Consider the following 18414-nt stretch of genomic DNA (forward strand, 5'->3'; position numbering starts at 1 on the left):
ATGCTTACGCAGCTCCACTAATTAGGCGGGTGGCCCTTCATTCGTTCGTGTGCGGCTGCCCAGGCGAGTGCACCTTAGAGGGAACGATCCGTGGACCACCTGAATGGAGCTTGCGGACCACTGGTGGTTCACTGAGCACAGCTTGAGAACCTCTGCGCTAGATGGCATGATTCTCTGATGTAGGGAATTCAACTCTGACATAATGTCACAGCGGTAAATGTTGGTTCATGCCTGAATTAACAACCTGCGGAGAAGGTCTGAATATGAAGCCAGGGAGCCTGATCCAAAGCCCACTGAAATAAATGGAAAGACTCTCATTCACTTCAGTGCACTCTGGATCATGCCCATAGCAAGGGAAACAGTGGCAGCATAAGAACTGCTGGTGTAAGAAATGGTGGAGCCTTCCAGTCACAAGCAAAGTCTTCAAGCATGGTTGGGGAGGGGGTAGTCTACAGAGTTTCTCATGGATCCCCAGCCTACTTGTATAATGTAGGACCTATGGCTAGCTACCATCTCCACCTCACTGAGTGGGTGACCCTGTGGAGATACCCAAAATATATTAGAAATTTTCCCTTCCTAGGAAGGGCATGATCTAGCTTTTTTGTTTACTTTTTTTTTTTTTTTTTAAACTTACAAATAACTTTTCCCAACATGATAAGGAGTGCTTCTTAATATTTGAAATGTTATTGGCACAAATTAGATCACACGCTTTTGTACTCCCTGAAGTCAATGGCAAAGCATCTACTGACTTCAGGGTTGAAGGATCTGGCCCCGAATGAGTCAATACGGAACATAAGCATAGTGCAGGGTGTTCCTTTTTCATCACATGTAAAATGACACTTTTCAGCTTTGACATGCAAAAAAACCTGTCTAGTATAAGTAAAGCCACACAGTTTAAGAGTGCCTCTGTGTACACCAAGTACAAAGGAACTTGCTCTTATAATACAAGCATGAAAATACAGAAAGAATTTCTCAAAAGCAACTACTAAGAGAACAGTATGTAACAAAGCATTAGAGTTCTAGTGGTTCTCAAAGCCGGTCCGCCGCTTGTTCAGGGAAAGCCCCTGGCGGGCCGGGCCGGTTTGTCTACCTGCCACACCTGCAGGTTCGGCCAATTGCGGCTCCCACTGGCCGCGGTTTGCCATTCCAGGCCAATGGGGGCTGCGGGAAGCGGCGCGGGCTGAGGGATGTGCTGGCTGCTGCTTCCCACAGTCCCCATTGGCCTGGAACAGCGAACCGCGGCCAGTGGGAGCCGCAATCGGCCAAACCTGCAGACGCGGCAGGTAAACAAACCGGCCCAACCGCCAGGGGCTTTCCCTGAACAAGCGGCGGACCGGCTTTGAGAACCACTGTAATTTAGCCTACATGTTATAATATACATCATACTGTTTAACACTTCCAGTATTCATTTTGCTCATTTTGATTTATTTCCAGGAAAAGCCACTGAATATCTGAGCTCTGTGAGATCACCAGAATTTAAAAAACATATTTGCTTCTGTGTCAGATTTTCAAACAAAGTATACTTATCCAAAATGAGTGTAGCATTGGTAGGAAGTGTAAAATCAAAATTCATCAGTGGTGTAATTAAAAGTGAAAAATACCCAACTTTAAATGTCAGTTCCACTGCTGTTTTACTAGGAAAAAGAGAAACCTATTGCAAATACTAGATTTCTTGGGACATCAAATGGAACTGATTTTCCAGGAACCACTGAAGTCAATACTTAGAGGAAATGCTACTGGTGTGTTGAGTGGATCCAGCAGTTCAGAAGTACCACCATTGAAATGACAATTCATAGAGGTGCATGGAATAGATCAATAGCACATTTATTAGCTGCTGAGCTTTAATTCGTTTTAATTTACTAAGAAAAGGAACATTAGCTGTAGGATTCCAAGACATGTCTGCTAAAATGGTGAAATCTAGAAGAGTTGAGAGGAATATAGTGAGGCAGTACCGATGAGAAGTTTTGGAGGTCTGCCCGTCTCTGCGTACTAAGATCTGCGAGAGAGAGAGAGAGAGAGTGTGTGTGTGTGTGGGGGCGGGGGGGTTGGGATGGGGAAACATGATCTTTGTTTCCACCCACAGCGCATTATATATATATATATTTTTGTTAAAAGGCGGGAGTTATCTGGCACTATTGGACCCTAAATCCTGTAGAAGAGATATCCTGGAGCTTTAAGATGAGCTGTTCTCCAAATTCTGTTCTCAGTCACACGAGTGTAAATCTTGGGGTCAGTGGAGTTACTACAGAAATGTAACTAAATGCAGAATTTGGCACTTTGACCAAGTGAGTTGATAAGAGTAATCTCTGCTACAAATAAAAATTCTTAAGTTACTTAGATGGAGAGATCATTAGGCACAACAAGTAGGATCAAAATATAGGATTGTTGAACTCAAAGAAACAAAATTGACAAAAAGCACATGACTGTTGAGTCTTCTATTCTGAAATCCTTTGGCAGAGCAGTGAGATTGCTGCTAGTCCACTGCAGAACAAGTGATTTTTTTTTTAAAGGATTTTTTTAAGACAACCTGGTCCTATGTTGTGGTTTACTTTACTTTTGATAACATAGATATTTCTAGCTTAATGTCAACAATACCACGTCTACCAATTGTCAAATTAATACAGTACCAATTCCTATGAAGTAAACTGCTGCATTTTTAATGAGATTGTGGTCAAAATATTATGGGGGACTCTGCCTGTATGATGTAAATAAGATAATGATCAGTACTACTATCTAGTTCACACTACACTGAGCATTTATTAAGTTACGTAACCGAAATTGACACAGTGCAGCCTTAGAATTCCGGTGGTTTTGGATAGCCACTACCAGTTAACTCAAAGCTTTTGTAACTCCTGTATTTCAACTCATGTAAACACAGATTGGCTTAGGTTCATTAAAAGATAGACCAAAATCACTAAAGTAGAGCAGTACATTGTCAAGACATACACGCGGATATCAAGATTAATGCACAGAGCCAAAACACCACAAATCCAGTGTCACTTGTACTATTTCCACTTGATAAGGAAGGTCAGTTCCTGACCTTAAATTTCTTAGTCTTGAAGGGTTATTGAAGTCAATAGAGTTTCCTCCTATGCCAGATTTCAGTTTGATTAAAAATGTGTATGAAAATGTTTCACAAAATGACAAGCATTTAAAATACTTCATAACCTTATAAAGTCCCTCAAAACATCTCTCTTCTGCATAGTCAATTTACTTCCTATTTATACCAAGGTATAGCAGGGCTGTCCGGGGGGGGAGTGGGGCAATTTGCCCTGGGCCCCACAGGGGCCCGCACGAGAGTTTTCGGCGGCAATTCGGCGGCGGGGGGTCTTTCAGTGCCGCCGGACACACTCGGAGTGAAGGACCCGCCGCCGCTTCTTCCGCTCCGGGTCTTCAGCGGCAATTTGGCGGCGGGGGTCCTTCCACTCCATGTCTTCAGCGAAGTGCCCCAAAGACCCGGAGCAGAAGGACCCCCACCGCCGAAGACCCCAGGCCCCCTGAATCCTCTGGGCAGCCCTGCGGTATAGACAGTTTACCAAGTTATCAAATGGCATCACAAACTCAGAAGTAGTAAATGACTGCTTCTTGGAGCAGCTAGTCCTGGAACCCACGAGAGGCAATTCTTGATTTAGTCTTAAGTGCAGCACAGGATCTGAGGTGAATATAGCTGTACCGCTTGATAATAGCAACCATAATATAAAATCCCTGTGGCAGGGAAAACACCACAGCAGCCCCACACTATAACATTTAATTTCAAAAGGGGGACTACACAAAAATGAGGAAGTTAGTTAAAACAGAAATTAAAAAGGTACAGTGCCAAAAGTGAAATTCCTGGAAACTTTTTAAAGACACCATAATAAAGGCTCAACTTAAAGTACACCCCTAAATTAAAAAACATAGTAAGAGAACCAAAAAAATGCCACCATGGCTCAACAAAGTAAAAGAAGGAGTGAGAGACAAAAAGGCATCCTTTAAAAAGTGGAAGTTAAATCCTAGTGAGGAAAGTAGAAAGGAGCATAAACTCTGGCAAATGAAGTGTCAAAATATAATTAGGAAGGCTAAAAAAGAATTTGAAGAACAGGTAGCCAAAGACTCAAAAAGTAATAGCAAACATTTTTTTAAGTACATCAGAAGCAGGAAGCCTGCTAAACAACCAGTGGGGCCACTGGATGAAGGAGCACTCAAGGACAATAAGGCAATTACGGAGAAACTAAATGAATTCTTTGCATTGGTCTTCACAGCTGACAATGTCAGGGAAATTCCCAAACCTGAGCCGTTCTTTTTGATGACAAATCTGAGGAACTGTCCCAGATTGAGGTGTCATTAGAGGAGGTTCTGGAACAAACTGATAAACTAAACAGCAATAAGTCACCAGGACCAAATGACATTTACCCAAGAGTTCTGAAGGAACTCAAATATGAAACTGCAGAACTACTAACTGTAGTTTGTAATCGATCATTTAAATCAGTTTCTGTATCGAATGACTGGAGGATAGCTAACGTGACGCCAATTTTTAAAAAGGGCTCCAGAGGTGACACCGGCAATTACCGGCCAGTAAGCCTGACTTCAGTACTGGACAAACTGGTTGAAACTATAGTGAAGAACAAAATTGTCAGACACATAGATGAACATAAATTTGTTGAGGAAGAGTCAACACGGTTTTTGTAAAGGGAAATCATGCCTCACCAGTCTACTAGAATTCTTTGACAGGGGTCAACAAGCATGGGGACAAGGGAGATCCAGTGGATATAGTGTACTTAGATTTTCAGAAAGCCTTTGACAAAGTCCCTCACCAAAGGCTCTTAAGCAAAGTAAGCAGTCATGGCATAAGAGGGAAGGTCCTCTCATGGACTGGTAACTGGTTAAAAGATAGGAAACAAAGAGTAGGAATAAGTGGTCAGTTTTCAGAATGGAGAGAGGTAAATAGTGGTGTCCCCAGGGGTCTGTACTGGACCCAGTCCTATTCAACATATTCATAAATGATCTGGAAAAAGGGGTAAACAGTGAGGTGGCAAAATTTGCAGATGATACAAAACTACTCAAGATAGTTAAGTCCAAAGCAGACTGAAAAGACCTACAAAAGGATCTCACAAAACCGGGCAACAAAATGGCAGATGAAATTCAGTGTTGAGAAATGAAAAGTAATGCATATTGGAATACATAATCCCAACTATATATATAAAATGATGGGGTCTAAATTAGCTGTTACCACTCAAGAAAGATCTTGCAGTCACTGTGGATAGTTCTCTGAAAACATCCACTCAATATGCAGTAGCAGTCAAAAAAGGGAACAATGTTGGGAATCATTAAGAAAAGGATAGATAATAAAGAAAATATCATACTGCCTCTATAGAAATCCATGGTACGCCCACCTCTTGAATTCTGCATGCAGATGTGGTTGCCCCATCTCAAAAAAGATATACTGGAATTGGAAAAGGTTCAGAAAAGGGCAACAAAAATTATTAGGGGTATGGAACGGCTGCCATCTGAGGAACGATTAATAAGACTGGGACTTTTCAGCTTGGAAAAGAGATGAGTAAGGGGCAATATAATAGAGGTTTATAAAATCATGACTGGTGTGGTGAAAACACTTGCTTATTTCCCGTTTACTCCTTCTCATAACACAAGAACTAGGGATCACCAATGAAATTAATAGGCAGCAGGTTTAAAACAAACAAAAGGAAGTATTTTTTCCACGCAACGCACAGTCAACCTGTGGAACTCCTTGCCACAGGATGTTGGGAAGGCCAAGACTATAACAGGGTTCAAAAAAAGAACTAGATAAGTTCATGGAGGATAGGTCCATCAATGACTGTTAGCCAGGATGAGCAGGGATGGTGTCTCTAGCCTCTGTTTGCCAGAAGCTGGGAATGGGTGATGGGATGGATCACTTGATGATTCCCTGTTCTGTTCATTCCCTCTGGGGCACCTGGCATTGGCCTCTGTTGGAAGACAGGATACTGGGCTAGGTGGACCTTTGGTCTGACCCAGTATGGCCGTTCTTATGTACACCACCATGGCAATGGAACCCATTTGCTCAGGAAGATTTAAAGGCTCCAAGACCATGGAAAAAATTCTCTGCATTTATAGCTGGATATGCTCACAATGAACCCAGTCCTCCAAAACCTACCACATGGGAATTTCAATGGGAATTCTGCACAGAGATAACTTGCAGGATCAGGCCCCCAAATCAGAGTTGCTTCTGCCATTATTTTGGGAGAGACATTCCTGTAAATTATGGGAGGCCAAGAGTTGTCGGTAATTTTTGCCACAGGAGTATTGAGACTAATGGAACAAAGTACTTGGCAGAGCAGAGCAAACAGTGTGTGCGTTCCTTGATACTTCCTAGTTCCTCTAGGTGCAGGACATATAGCTCCAAGGGCTACACAATGGCCACTATACAGACACTATTCAGTTTATCCCCAGTACAGGGAAATCAACAGTGCTATTAATTGCAAAGCTTCTGCCATTTAGTACCACTCTAACAAGCGTCTAGTACTAGTTTATATATATATTTATATATATAAATATATATAGGAACACCACAATATATATATATATATATATATATATATATATATATATATATATATATAAATAAATAAAAATATAAATATATATAGGAACACTACAATTTATATATAGGAACACCACAGTTTCACTGAGATGTTTCCATTCTCGTAGTCAAAACTGCCATTAGAAGATGAACTTCTGGTTTAATAATAATCAAAATATTCAAGATCTGATTTCCCAAGTATGAAAAGTTTAGTTTAAGGGTTCATGTTGCTTCCTGTGAAATAAATAGCAAAACTTCCATTGTCACAATAGAAGCAAATCAGTTAGTGAGAGATCAACATATCTGACATAAGAGCTGTGATCACATACCACTACAGTATTTTTTTTTAAAACAAACGGTAGTATTTCTGCAAGTACTGAACTGGCTTTGTGGAAGTGTTTTGAGGAGGGCTTTAAGAAATAATTAAAATAAGAAAAAAACCTTATTAAAAATTAGTAAATAGAATGGCAATATTCCACTAATCCTCCCCCAAAACAAGGAAATATTAAGCCAGAATTGTGATACGGGCTATACTCATATCTGTTCATATCAAAGATTAATCAGATAAAAATGTAAATTTTATTTGAAACAACCATATGCAGAAAAGTGTTTGAGGACATTGCAGAGTCCATACAGAACATGTTTTGCTTATGTAAATTACTGTTTTCATAACTGTATTATATCACCATATATTTGTCACTGAATACTTTAGCTGTGGTATTCTTTGAATATTAATTATTCACCTGCAGAGAATACTGGGAACACTAATTTCTGAAAAACTTAAGATGTGATCTGTTTGGTCTTCTAATACTTCAGTCCTTTCAATTAAGTCAAGAGGTAAAGCAATAGCACACTGTGCTTATTCAGGTTTCAAGCAAACTGCCCTTTAGTTGGAGCATATTAAGTATTCAGAAGGAAAGATCTGTGGGTTTCTGCACTAGTTAAAACTGCATGGGTTGGCTGGATTTAGCTCTCACTTATACCCTTCATTTATATTTTGCATTTCTCTCAGCTTGAACAAATCAATGAACTCAGCTTCACTTTTGTTTATGGTCAGTTTCACTTTCAGATTCTTAGTGCATTTAAGTTTGCATTTTAAACACTGCTTATTTGCTTAAGAGCAAATGTTTTCACTGGAATTTCAATAATTGTGGAAACACTTCCATTTGTGGTAAGCTTTATAAAAGCTTGTTTTTACAAAATTTAACCTGTTTCAAGTTTAAGTTGCCCTTTTCTGTGTATGTAGGTCAACTTTTCTGAGGAAAAAAAAAAATATAGCACAGGATGTCAGAAGTGTACTACAACAAGGACTGACAGAATAGTTTAGAAAGTCATACAAGTTCTTAAACAAACTTGAGTATTTATGTGTACTCTGTCTCAGGACTTTCAATTCACTGGGCTTAGTTGAATTTGTATGTGAAACAAGGTCAAGGATACTATTTTTAATTGTATCATTCCTTTTCTAACTTGTTAAACTGCCCCGGAATTTAAAAAAAAAAAAAAAAAGTGTATAGAATAATTTATTTAAGGTTTATCAAAAGCATCACGTACAGTGAAAGCTTTTGATGTTACAAATATTTTGTCTTCAAAATTTTAACAATTTACTGTTGTTTAAAATTTTAGGTAAGTTACAATAATTGCTTCTTTATTACTGTAAAACATACCAGACAATAGCCCATATTGGAGATATCTACATTTTAATTCTAAATAACGTTTTCTTTTAAAAAACATTACAGTTTCTTTTCCAATTTGGATGGGGACTAATAACACATAGAAAGCACATAGTACTCTTGCAGAAATCTGAGTTATAGAAAATAGGCTAGTTAGCATCTTTTCTTTAGTTCTTTCAGATAAGGGGGAACATTGTGCATGAAGCCTATTGGCACAGAATGAAACAATCCAGATCTTTTATTTTCAAGTATGGTGGATTACTTGCACTTGAGAAAACTTGAATAAAATTCACATATGTTAAACATGATTCATACTGTGTTGGTCAAACAATGTAATGATTTAAACTTATTGCATTTTGCAAAGAAAACAGTAAAGTGAAATCAAACGGCATTCCTGTTTACACATTACAGCTTTTAAACCGTTTTCAAGGAATCTGCTAAGCAGTAACAGTGCATATTTTAAAAGCTGTTTTACAGCTGTGTTAATGAACTGCACTTGAACCATGCAAACACAGTTCAGCTTAAAATTAATTAGTTTGTATGTTGCATAACCATATGAGCTCCCCCTGGCAATCCTACAATTCATGCATCAACAAATTAAGTGCATGCAGCATGGCTGGTTATTTCCAAACCCAGAAGTAAACACTGAGATTTGGTTCATCACAATGCACCAATATGAAAGCAAGACTACAAAAGAGGAAAAATAGTTAGCTACCAGTTCAAACAGATAAACATGATAAAACATGGGATATCACTTTACCTATCCCATGTGTTCCAAAACACATTCCAGTATGGTAACTGGGATACTTTACTGCAGTGGTCACCATCCGGTCTATCACGATTGACTGGTCAATCCTAGAGGATCTCCCAGTCGATTGTGATCTCCAGCGGTGCAGTGTGGCTGCCGCTAAGCCAGACTCCCTGCCTACCCCAGCCCCATGCCGCTCCTGGAAGCTCCTCCTCCTGCACCCCAAACCCCTCCTACACCGCAACCCCCAGCTCTGACCTCTCTCCCAGAGCCAGCACCCTGTACCAACTTCTGGACCCCAACCTCCTGCCCCAGCGCTGACCCCCTCCTGCACTCTAACACTCTGCCCCAGCCCGGAGCCCCCTCTTGCACCCAAACTCCCTCCTAGAGCTTGCACCCCTCACCCCCTCCTGCACTCCAACCCCTTGCCCCAGGCTCAGCCCAAAGCCCCCTCCCACACCGCGAACCCCTCGGTCCCAGCCCAGGGCCTGCATCCCCTCCTGAATCCCAACCCCCTCTTCCAGCCCAGTGAAAGTGAGTGAGGGAGAGCGAGTGACAGAGATAGGGAGGGATGGAGTGAGTGGGGTGAGGCTTTGGGGAAGGGGCAGAGTAGAGCCTGGGTTGCCCTTAGATTCAAAAAGTGATCTTGGGCATAAAAAGGTTGGAGACCACTGCTTTAGTGGTTACTAAAATAGTTTAACTTGACTTTGGGCATTCAGGTTTGAAAATATACCTCTAATTTGTGCTTAACTGAGACAGGGGGGTAGGGTTTTTTTGGAACAAGTGTCATACGGACTATCACAAAAGCAACTCCATACAGAAGCGTGCACACCCAGAAAGAGAGAGATCATTTAGTATCACTTTCAAGTACGTTAATAGATTCATTTCTGCCTACCATTGTCAGAAGAGACTTATAAATTCTTTATCCCAATATAATCAAACTATCAGGCTATTATTATTTATTATTTGTATTGTAGTAGCTTCTAGACACGCACTGTTCCATGCACCGTACACATTACAAAAAAGTGGTCTCTGCCCCAAGAATTTACAATCTAAACAGATAGACTAAAGTTAGTTTCAGCTAACAGTCCTTTTCTCCTACTCCAATAAATTTCCTGCTGATCAAATTTTATCTTAAAGAGATTTTCTTACAACAAAACTTGTAAGAGAAGGGAAAAACTTGCCTTCTCCCTCAAAATTAAAAATGTCGTATTATGCTTCCCTCTTGAATAGCATCTAATTTCCTTACTATCAGCACATGCAACTCAAGGGATACTGAATGAGTCACTGGCATACAACATAAAGTACCTGCCTGAAGATTTTCTATACTACTTTAAGATCTGGCATCATACACAGTATTGTGTCATGCCTAGATAGCAACAACTCTACACAGGTGAAAGCCCTTTCTTGCTTTCTTTTAGTCACTAAAGTCATTTTCATAAGAATATAAGAAAGGCCATACTGGGTCAGATCAAAAGTCCACCTAGTCCAGTTCCTGTCTTCCAACAGTGGCCAATGCCAGGTGCCCCAAAGGGAATGAACAGAACAGGGAATCACCAAGTGATCCATCCCTTGTCACCCTTTCCCAGTTTCTGGCAAACACAGGCTAGGGACACCATCCCGGGCCTGGCTAATAGCCATTGATGGACCTATCCTCCATGAACTTATCTAGTTCTTTTATGAATCCTGTTATAGTCTTGGCCTTCCCAACATCCTGTGGCAAGGAATTCCACAGGTTGACTGTGCGTTGTGTGGAAAAAATACTTCCTTTTGTTTGTTTTAAATCTGCTGTCCATTAATTTCATTTGGTGATCCCTAGTTCTTGTGTTAAGGAAGTGTTATTTACTCCTTCTCCACACCAGTCATGATTTTATAGACCTCTATCATATCGCCCCTTAGTCGTCTCTTTTCCAAGCTAAAAGACCCAGTCTTATTAATTGCTCCTCAGATGGCAGCCGTTCCATACCCCTAATAATTTTTGTTGCCCTTTTCTGAACCTTTTCCAATTCCAATATATCTTTTTTGAGATGGGGGGACCATATCTGCACACAGTATTCAAGATGTGGGCATACCACAGATTTATATAGATGCAATATGATATATTCTGTCTTATTATCTATCCCTTTCTTAATGATTCCCAACATTCTGTTCGCTTTTTTGACTGCCGCATACATTTCCCTTGGATGTATGCAGCTAAACTCCCATGAATCCACAGAATGGCAACAAAACTAATTTCTGGAAGCCAGATTTCATCAATGACATCTTTATGACATTACCAGGTGGTTCTATGATTCAATATTATAAGAGAGCAAGTAAAATAAAATATTTGCCTATAAAGTGATTGGCAGGTTAAATGTACACAAAGCTTTAAGGAACAGCTGGTGGGTTGTGGAAGATTTTGTAAAACATTCTATTTAGAAAAAAAAAGTCTCATGCTTTGTGTTACTCTCCTTTTGTTTATGTTCAAAAAAGCAAATATAAAGACCAGGTCTTAATGTAATTGCTCTTACTGTTTCTTACTCAATTAAGATATAATTATTTGGTGGTGGCAAGAGAAAGTCAACTCAGAAGTCAATAGGACTACTTCCCTGAGTAAAGGGAGAAGGATTTGGCCCCTAGTTGGTTCTTGTGGAAAGACTATTACTACACAAAAAACCTACTCCTCTGCGTGCTCCATGTGCAAAAGGAGTTATACACATGGAAAATTTGCAGGATCAGGTAGAGAGATTAGGACTCCAGTTGGGAAAATAAACTCGGAATTCTTGCATGCATATCTTTACTAATCAGAGAGGAAAGATAGCTTTAGAGCAAATGTCATGCAAGCAATATTCTGTCTAAATGGAACATTTTATGAGGCAACAGGGAGCTCTTCAACCTTTAAGTGATCTCAAAACATTTCAGACAAAATTACTGCATTTCACTACTGTACTACTTTTAAAGTGAAGCCTGTTACAGAGGAATGGCGTTCTAATGAAATCCGTTATTTCGGCAATTAATATGGACTGTTTACAGTTGTCCTTAGTTCCTAACTAAGCATTTCCCGCGGATGATATTACATATTTGTGATACTACAGCTTGATTTTCCATTTGGAATGCGGTCCTCCTTCTGGATTCATGTATCCCATCCAGTGTTGCGAAGTTACTTTGTACCACGCCTAAAGCCAGCCACAAACACAACGCTACCGCTTCCCGTTCACAGAGACTGTCACGAGCAGCGGTCTGCCGGGAGCAGAGGGGCGCTTCGGGGCCAGGACGCCGCTACGGGCGGGGTGCGGGTGCTCGGAGCGCAGCCCGCCCGGGCAGCGGAACCCGGCGGGGAGAGCAACGCTCGGCTCAGCCCGGCTCTCGCCGCCGCGGGACCCCGCGGCCGGCAGGGGGGCTCGGGGCGGGGGAGCAGGCGGGGCGGGCGGTGACCCCGGGAGCCGCAGCCGCCCCCGACACAACCCCCCTCTGGCTGGCTCCGGGGGCAGCGGGGCCCAGGGGGGTTATAGGGCGGGGGCCGCCAGTGTCCGGGCGGGGGCTGCACCCGGCTGGGGCTGGCCCGGGCGCGTCTCCCCGGGGAAGTTTCGCCCGGTCCCTCCGGGCAAGCGGCGGCTCCAGCTCCGCTGCCCGGAGACCCCCGCAAACAGCAGCTGCCCCGGCGGGGGGGGTGGGAGGTGCGTGTCCGTGCGCCGGGAGCCTGCCCGCGCCCCCCTTACCTGGCCCTTAGCCCCCTGCCGGGCGCCTCGGGAAAAGTTTCCCGGCTCCAGGGCGGAGGCACCGGGGACTTCGCTGCTGCTTGCTCAGGCCCCCGCGCTGCCAGCGAGCGGCCGCTTGGACTAAAATAGGCAGGGAGCCGCCAGGGGGCTGCGGGCGGCGCCAGCTCCGGGGCAGGCAGCGAGCGACCGCAGCGCGCAGGCGCTTGCCACGGGCACCACCAGCCGCTGCCCGGCGACGGAGGCACCGGCGGGCTCCGGCCACGTGGCGCTCTGCGCGGCCGGGCCATGAAGGGGCCCCGCTCCCCCGCCCTCGCGCCGGCAGCGTTCCCGGGCTGGGCAGGTGCGGGCTGAGGTCGAGGGAGGGGAAATGCGCCGTCCGTCCTGGCAAGCGCTTGCAGGTCTTAATAGATGCGAGCGAGCCAGAAGACAGGCGGTCCATAGCAGTGCTCCCCTCACCCCCTGGACTGCTTTGCGTTTGCCTTCTGCTGTGGACCAAAAAACAGACACCCGCCCTCGCCCTCCCCCCGGCCAATACAAACCTGCTGAGAAGGGGATGTGGGGAGCAAAGCGTCGTGTCCAGCTTCTGGGCGCATCCCAGGTGAGCTTAGGCTGGGGGGCTGAGCTGAACCTTACATGCACCCATTGCGAGCCGTTACGGCTATTGCGGTCTTAATGGAGAATAAGCAACAGTCTTTAAAGAGAAATGAACGTGACGGATTTTTTGTTAACCCGAAGCGGCGCTTGTCCCCTTACTCACCGTGAGTAGAAGCAATAGAAAAGAGAGGTATTTGCAGACCAAGGTGTTAGCCGAATCTGCCCCACAGTTACTAGGTATACATTTGGGATATAGCAATAGCCCTGTAATCAGGAGCTGGGCGCCCCAAGAAAATAATGAGATATTTTCAAGTAATACATTTTGGATTCTTCTGATTTGCCTTCTGTTGTTAGACCACCTGGGGTTCTCATTTTCAAGCTTTTCTCTGGAGTCATGAGGGTGTTTTTCTTTTTAAAGGAAAGCTTAGGTTCTCAGATAAGAACATAATTCCTGCAGGTGAGGCTTTAAGAAAAACAGCAAATATCACAAAACTCAGGATAAAATGGTGAAAATTAGCAACAGTGCATCACAGAGGTAGCGGAGATCATATAATTAAAACTATGACCATACACATTGCCTACCATTTGTTAACTTCTCTATTTTCCCCTCCCCATTTTATGGTACTTCTTAATAGGGTAAAAACTGTAATAGTACATTATGTTCATCACAGCATGTGGGGCTCATTGTTGTCCACCACTTTTTCTGGGGCACAGTTGTGGAGGGAAGACAGTAGCCTCCCTTAAGGACAGAGTTCAGTTTCTTCTGAGAGCATCGCCAGGGAAATGCCCCTAATTAACAGTTAAAACCACAGTTCAGAGTAAACAAAAAGCAGTTAACTTTTATTGCCAAAATACAGAACAGAGGGAAGAAAGAAAAAACAGTGTTCAGAAAATAGAAAAGGAGTACTTGTGGCACCTTAGAGACTAACCAATTTATTTGAGCATAAGCTTTCGCAAGCTACAGCTCACTTCATCGGATGCATTCGATGAAGTGAGCTGTAGCTCAGGAAAGCTTATGCTTAAATAAATTGGTTAGTCTCTAAGGTGCCACAAGTACTCCTTTTCTTTTTGCGAATACAGACTAACACAGCTGCTACTCTGAAACCTGTCTTTAGAAAATATGTACCTGTTATGGATTCGGGGCTAGATCCTGAACATCTTACCTTAGCAAACTCCTTATTCAGGCCCAATGTGAAAAGCACTTACAGACTAGCCCTGAAGTGGAAGAGCCAGAATACTGCAGATTTTACTAGGGTCCTAGCAGTTGAGAACTCTGTCATGTTTTTCCCTGACCTGATATAGCTGCAGCACTGCCAGCTGTGACAGATCAGGTCAAAGCCTGCTTAGCCAAAGAGCTCATTTTATAAACTCCTTCTCCATCTTAAAAGTGATGTAAAGTGTCATCTATCTCTCTCCTCACTGGACAATCTAGATACTTATATGCAACTGCTATCACAGAGTGCCTCTCCAGGTATTTAAAAACAAAAATAACAATAGAACCAACTAGAATTACCTTTAAACCATTACCTTAGAAATGAATAGTTCTAGAGAACATAGTTAACTAAACAAAAATCTAATTTCCTTCTTTTTTTTCTAGTTACCCAGCATATATTGCTATTTCCTTTGAAATGCACTATGAAAATTATATTTCTGCATTACATGATTGTAATGCTTCTGTTTGTACCCTGTCTTCAGTTGTCTTGTTTTAGACTAAACAAATGTGTCACAAGATCTAATTAAAAGTATTAACCCTGTGTTGATGCATATCTCTTTTAGTATGTTAATTGCAAATTTTAGTGGCCACTTTGGGAAAATATAATTTAGGGATTGACATAGATATTAACTTGGAATTACAAGACTAATACATAAAAATTGCAGAATATAAAATGCACAGTTCCAGTTGTTACAGAAGCCAACTCTCAGAGGTAACCAATTATTTTTTTTTGTCAAGGTCCAAATTTCTTGGTCAAGGTCCAGACTCTAGAGAAAACAACAACAATGATAATAAGTAAATAAAAAGATTTCACTGTCCATTCAAAAGTGTCTGGCGGTCCATATTTGGCCCACGGTCCACCTATTGACTACCCCTGAACTAGAGTTTGAGCTATGCCCATTTTAAACATTAAGTGTGCGGAGTCTCAGTTGTGATTTCCAGTGATATCATATTATAGTGGCCAGCTGTGAGGACTGAGGCCCAATTCTGCAAATTAAAATATACAGTTAAACTGCTGTGCCCACATGTAGTCCTGGTGAAAGAAAGGGAGTGGGTGCAGCAATCTACCAATGCATTTTAAATTGCAGAATTGGGACCTCTTGCAACAACTTTCAGATCCACTTTCTATGGCTTCTCTCTCCATGTTTTTAAATATGAGCTCCAAATTTGTCAGGGAAGAAGACACATGCTTCTTCATTCATTTGTTCTCCTAATACTTGAAAAATAGACCATCAGAATCATTAGCTCCAACAGCAGCCCTACATTACATAGATCCACAAAACGCCATAGTCTGGCTACAGTCCTTACCTTTTTCAGGAAAAAACATGCCTATCTACTAGGGTAATATTAAGTCTATTAACCTAAAATTTTAACGATAGAGGCCTTTACAGCACCTTTCTAAACAACTGCCTTTTAGGTGTTGTGAACACAACTTTTAGGTAATATTTTTAAAAAGTTTCAGCTATATTTTTGCAGTGTTTCCATTTCTGGACTCAATCCTGCGCTCCCTCTGAAGCCAACAGCACAACATAAATAGGAGGAGGATATGCTTGGAAGGATTAGATTTTTATTATCAGTACACATCAATTTTACCATACACACACAAACCGACAAAAATATTTCCATCAATAATAGAAATTTACAGATAGGCAAGGTGGGGAAAATGCTGCTTGAGAACTTATTAGAGAGCTCGATTTAAGGATATTTACTTTGTATATTGTGACATATGATGTTGACAATTTGTGTTTTACCAGTTGTAAACTTTTTGAATCGCTACGTCTGTTGTCATTAAATAATTGTTGTCTAACTCCTCCACATAATTTCTCACAACAGAGAAAAATTAAATAGATAAACATTTAAAAAATGCTTAAAAATAAACATCAGTATTACCCCTCAAATTATAAAAAAATACAAATTGAATTCAGCCAAGCTTGCTTACGTACCTGAAAGATGAAAGAGTTGACTTCAGTGGGCCTTCTCAAATCCTGAGAATGAAGAAGATATCTAAATGTTTTGTGCTGGAATAGGTCCAAAGTGAGCCTATTGTGTTTATTGTTTTGCAGACACAAATTGAATTAAATGGGATGTCTCACATGCTTAAAGTTAAGCACATGATTAAATGCTTTGCTGGCTCTGGGCTGAAGCTTCCTTAACAAAATGTACACTGAAGTAAAGCATCTGGCATCTTGATTGGAAAGTAGTTACCAAGCTTTATATTTGTCACTGTATGGTATAGCTAATCCCTCCTTTTCCCACTTCACCCGAAGGGTATGCCTGCGCTACAGCTGTGCAGCAGTGCTGCTGTAGGGCTATAGTGTAGACTTTTCCTACAGTGATTAAAAGGGTTTTTCTGTTGATGTACATAATCCCCCTCTCTGAGAGGTGGTTGCTAGGTCTGCAGAAGAATCCTTCTGTTGACCTAGTCATATTTACACTGGGAGTTAGGTCCACTTAATTGCGTTGCTCAGGGCACACCATTTTTCACATCCCTGATCAACATAGCTAGGTCAACCTAAGTTATAGCTATAGACCAGCCAAGCCAAAAACAACTTGGGTGAAATCCTGGCCCCACTGAAGTCAGTGGCAAGGTTCCCATTGAATTCAGTTGACCTAGGATTTCACTCTAGTTGTCTGACATACTTCCCCCACTCCCTTCCTAGAAGTAGCACAAAATTCTAACATTTAATTAAAAAGTACTCATTTCTGAGAGTGTGAAGTAATAGTCACTATTCTTTTCTCAAACCTGATTTATATATTAGGTCATGAAAAATTCTTAATTCTAGCAACACCATTTATTTGAGATTTCTACACTATTAAACCAGTGGTTATGCAGGCTTACATTTTTCCATGATTATTTTTATTGTTCCTTGTACTGTAGTGATCTTTGTCTCACGTATACAAAGTTCAAATATAAGGATAGAGTTGAAGGTTTCTGATCACTGGTTCACATTCATTCCCAGTTGCCTTAAGGATGTACCTGATCCATTATGTTTATTTTTCATTGGGCTAATAACAGATGGGATAGAGATGAAGAGAAGAGAACTTCTGAAGTTTCTATTTTTTTCTAATTAAACTACCTATAAAGATCCAATCATTCATATAAATCAGTATAACTGATGTGGGGAACTGACCTTGGGAAATGAGATTAATTAATATATTGGTTGATAAATTCTTACTGGTGATTCTTAATGATTAATGATTTACTCATTAATTAAAAATGCTCTTCATTACAGAAGAAAGGAGAAATTCTAATGCATTTTGGTAACTTATCTGTGAGATACTTTTCCAGTTGTTCTTGGTCTCAAGCAATGACTAAATTCTTCCACAGCATGGATCATCCAGGCTCAGTTAATGTGCTATGATGCTGCCTATTTTAATCCACTCAGATCTATATCACGTATTTTCTAGCCATTGAGATTTGGGACTGAGATTACAAATATCCTTCTAAATTTAGTCTCAGTGCAGTACACTAGGCTGCATATACTGGTGCAATAAACTGCAAAAAAAAAAGTGAATATTTGGTGGAATTAGTGTGGAAAAAGGCAAAAGTCAGTACTTGTTTACTAACAAAACTATCATTGCTTTCAAATAGTTTATTAGGGCATCACAAAATAGGCAGAGAAGGGAAGAGACCTAGATCAAGATTTTCAAAAGTGACCTGTCATTTTGTGGGCCTTAATTTTTGAGTCCCAAACCGAGACACTTGGTTTTCAGAATGTGTTGGGCATTTATTCAGTGAAAATCAGGCCCTTATGAGATGTCCCAAGCTCAAAAACCTGAGGACCTAAAAATCACATTTGAAAATCTTTGCCTTAGATCCCATCTTCCTGTAGGACAATTTTTCTCATGACTGATGCATATTACAAATATGAGTATACATACAAGATGAGTAGGAAAATAATAGAATGGATATAAAAATCTCATAATGAGGATAT

At 41.4% G+C, this 18414-nt stretch overlaps 1 protein-coding gene across 4 annotated transcripts in view; it reads right to left on the reverse strand.

Annotated features, from left to right (window-relative positions):
- Positions 1-16540, reverse strand: part of POPDC3 (popeye domain containing 3) — a 25835-nt gene extending 9295 nt beyond the window's left edge. For 2 of the 4 annotated variants that reach the window (XM_037894549.2, XM_043542723.1), the window contains exon 1: positions 12673-12944. The gene's annotated coding sequence lies outside the window, so the exon portion shown is untranslated. Of the gene's footprint in view, positions 1-12672; positions 12945-13211; positions 13352-16422 lie in introns of those variants that run through there. The other 2 variants (XM_037894551.2, XM_037894550.2) reach the window with 2 other exon arrangements.
- Positions 16541-18414: the final 1874 nt, after the last annotated feature.

Source organism: Chelonia mydas, chromosome 3, assembly GCF_015237465.2.
Source record: "Chelonia mydas isolate rCheMyd1 chromosome 3, rCheMyd1.pri.v2, whole genome shotgun sequence".
Lineage (NCBI taxonomy): Eukaryota > Metazoa > Chordata > Testudines > Cheloniidae > Chelonia > Chelonia mydas.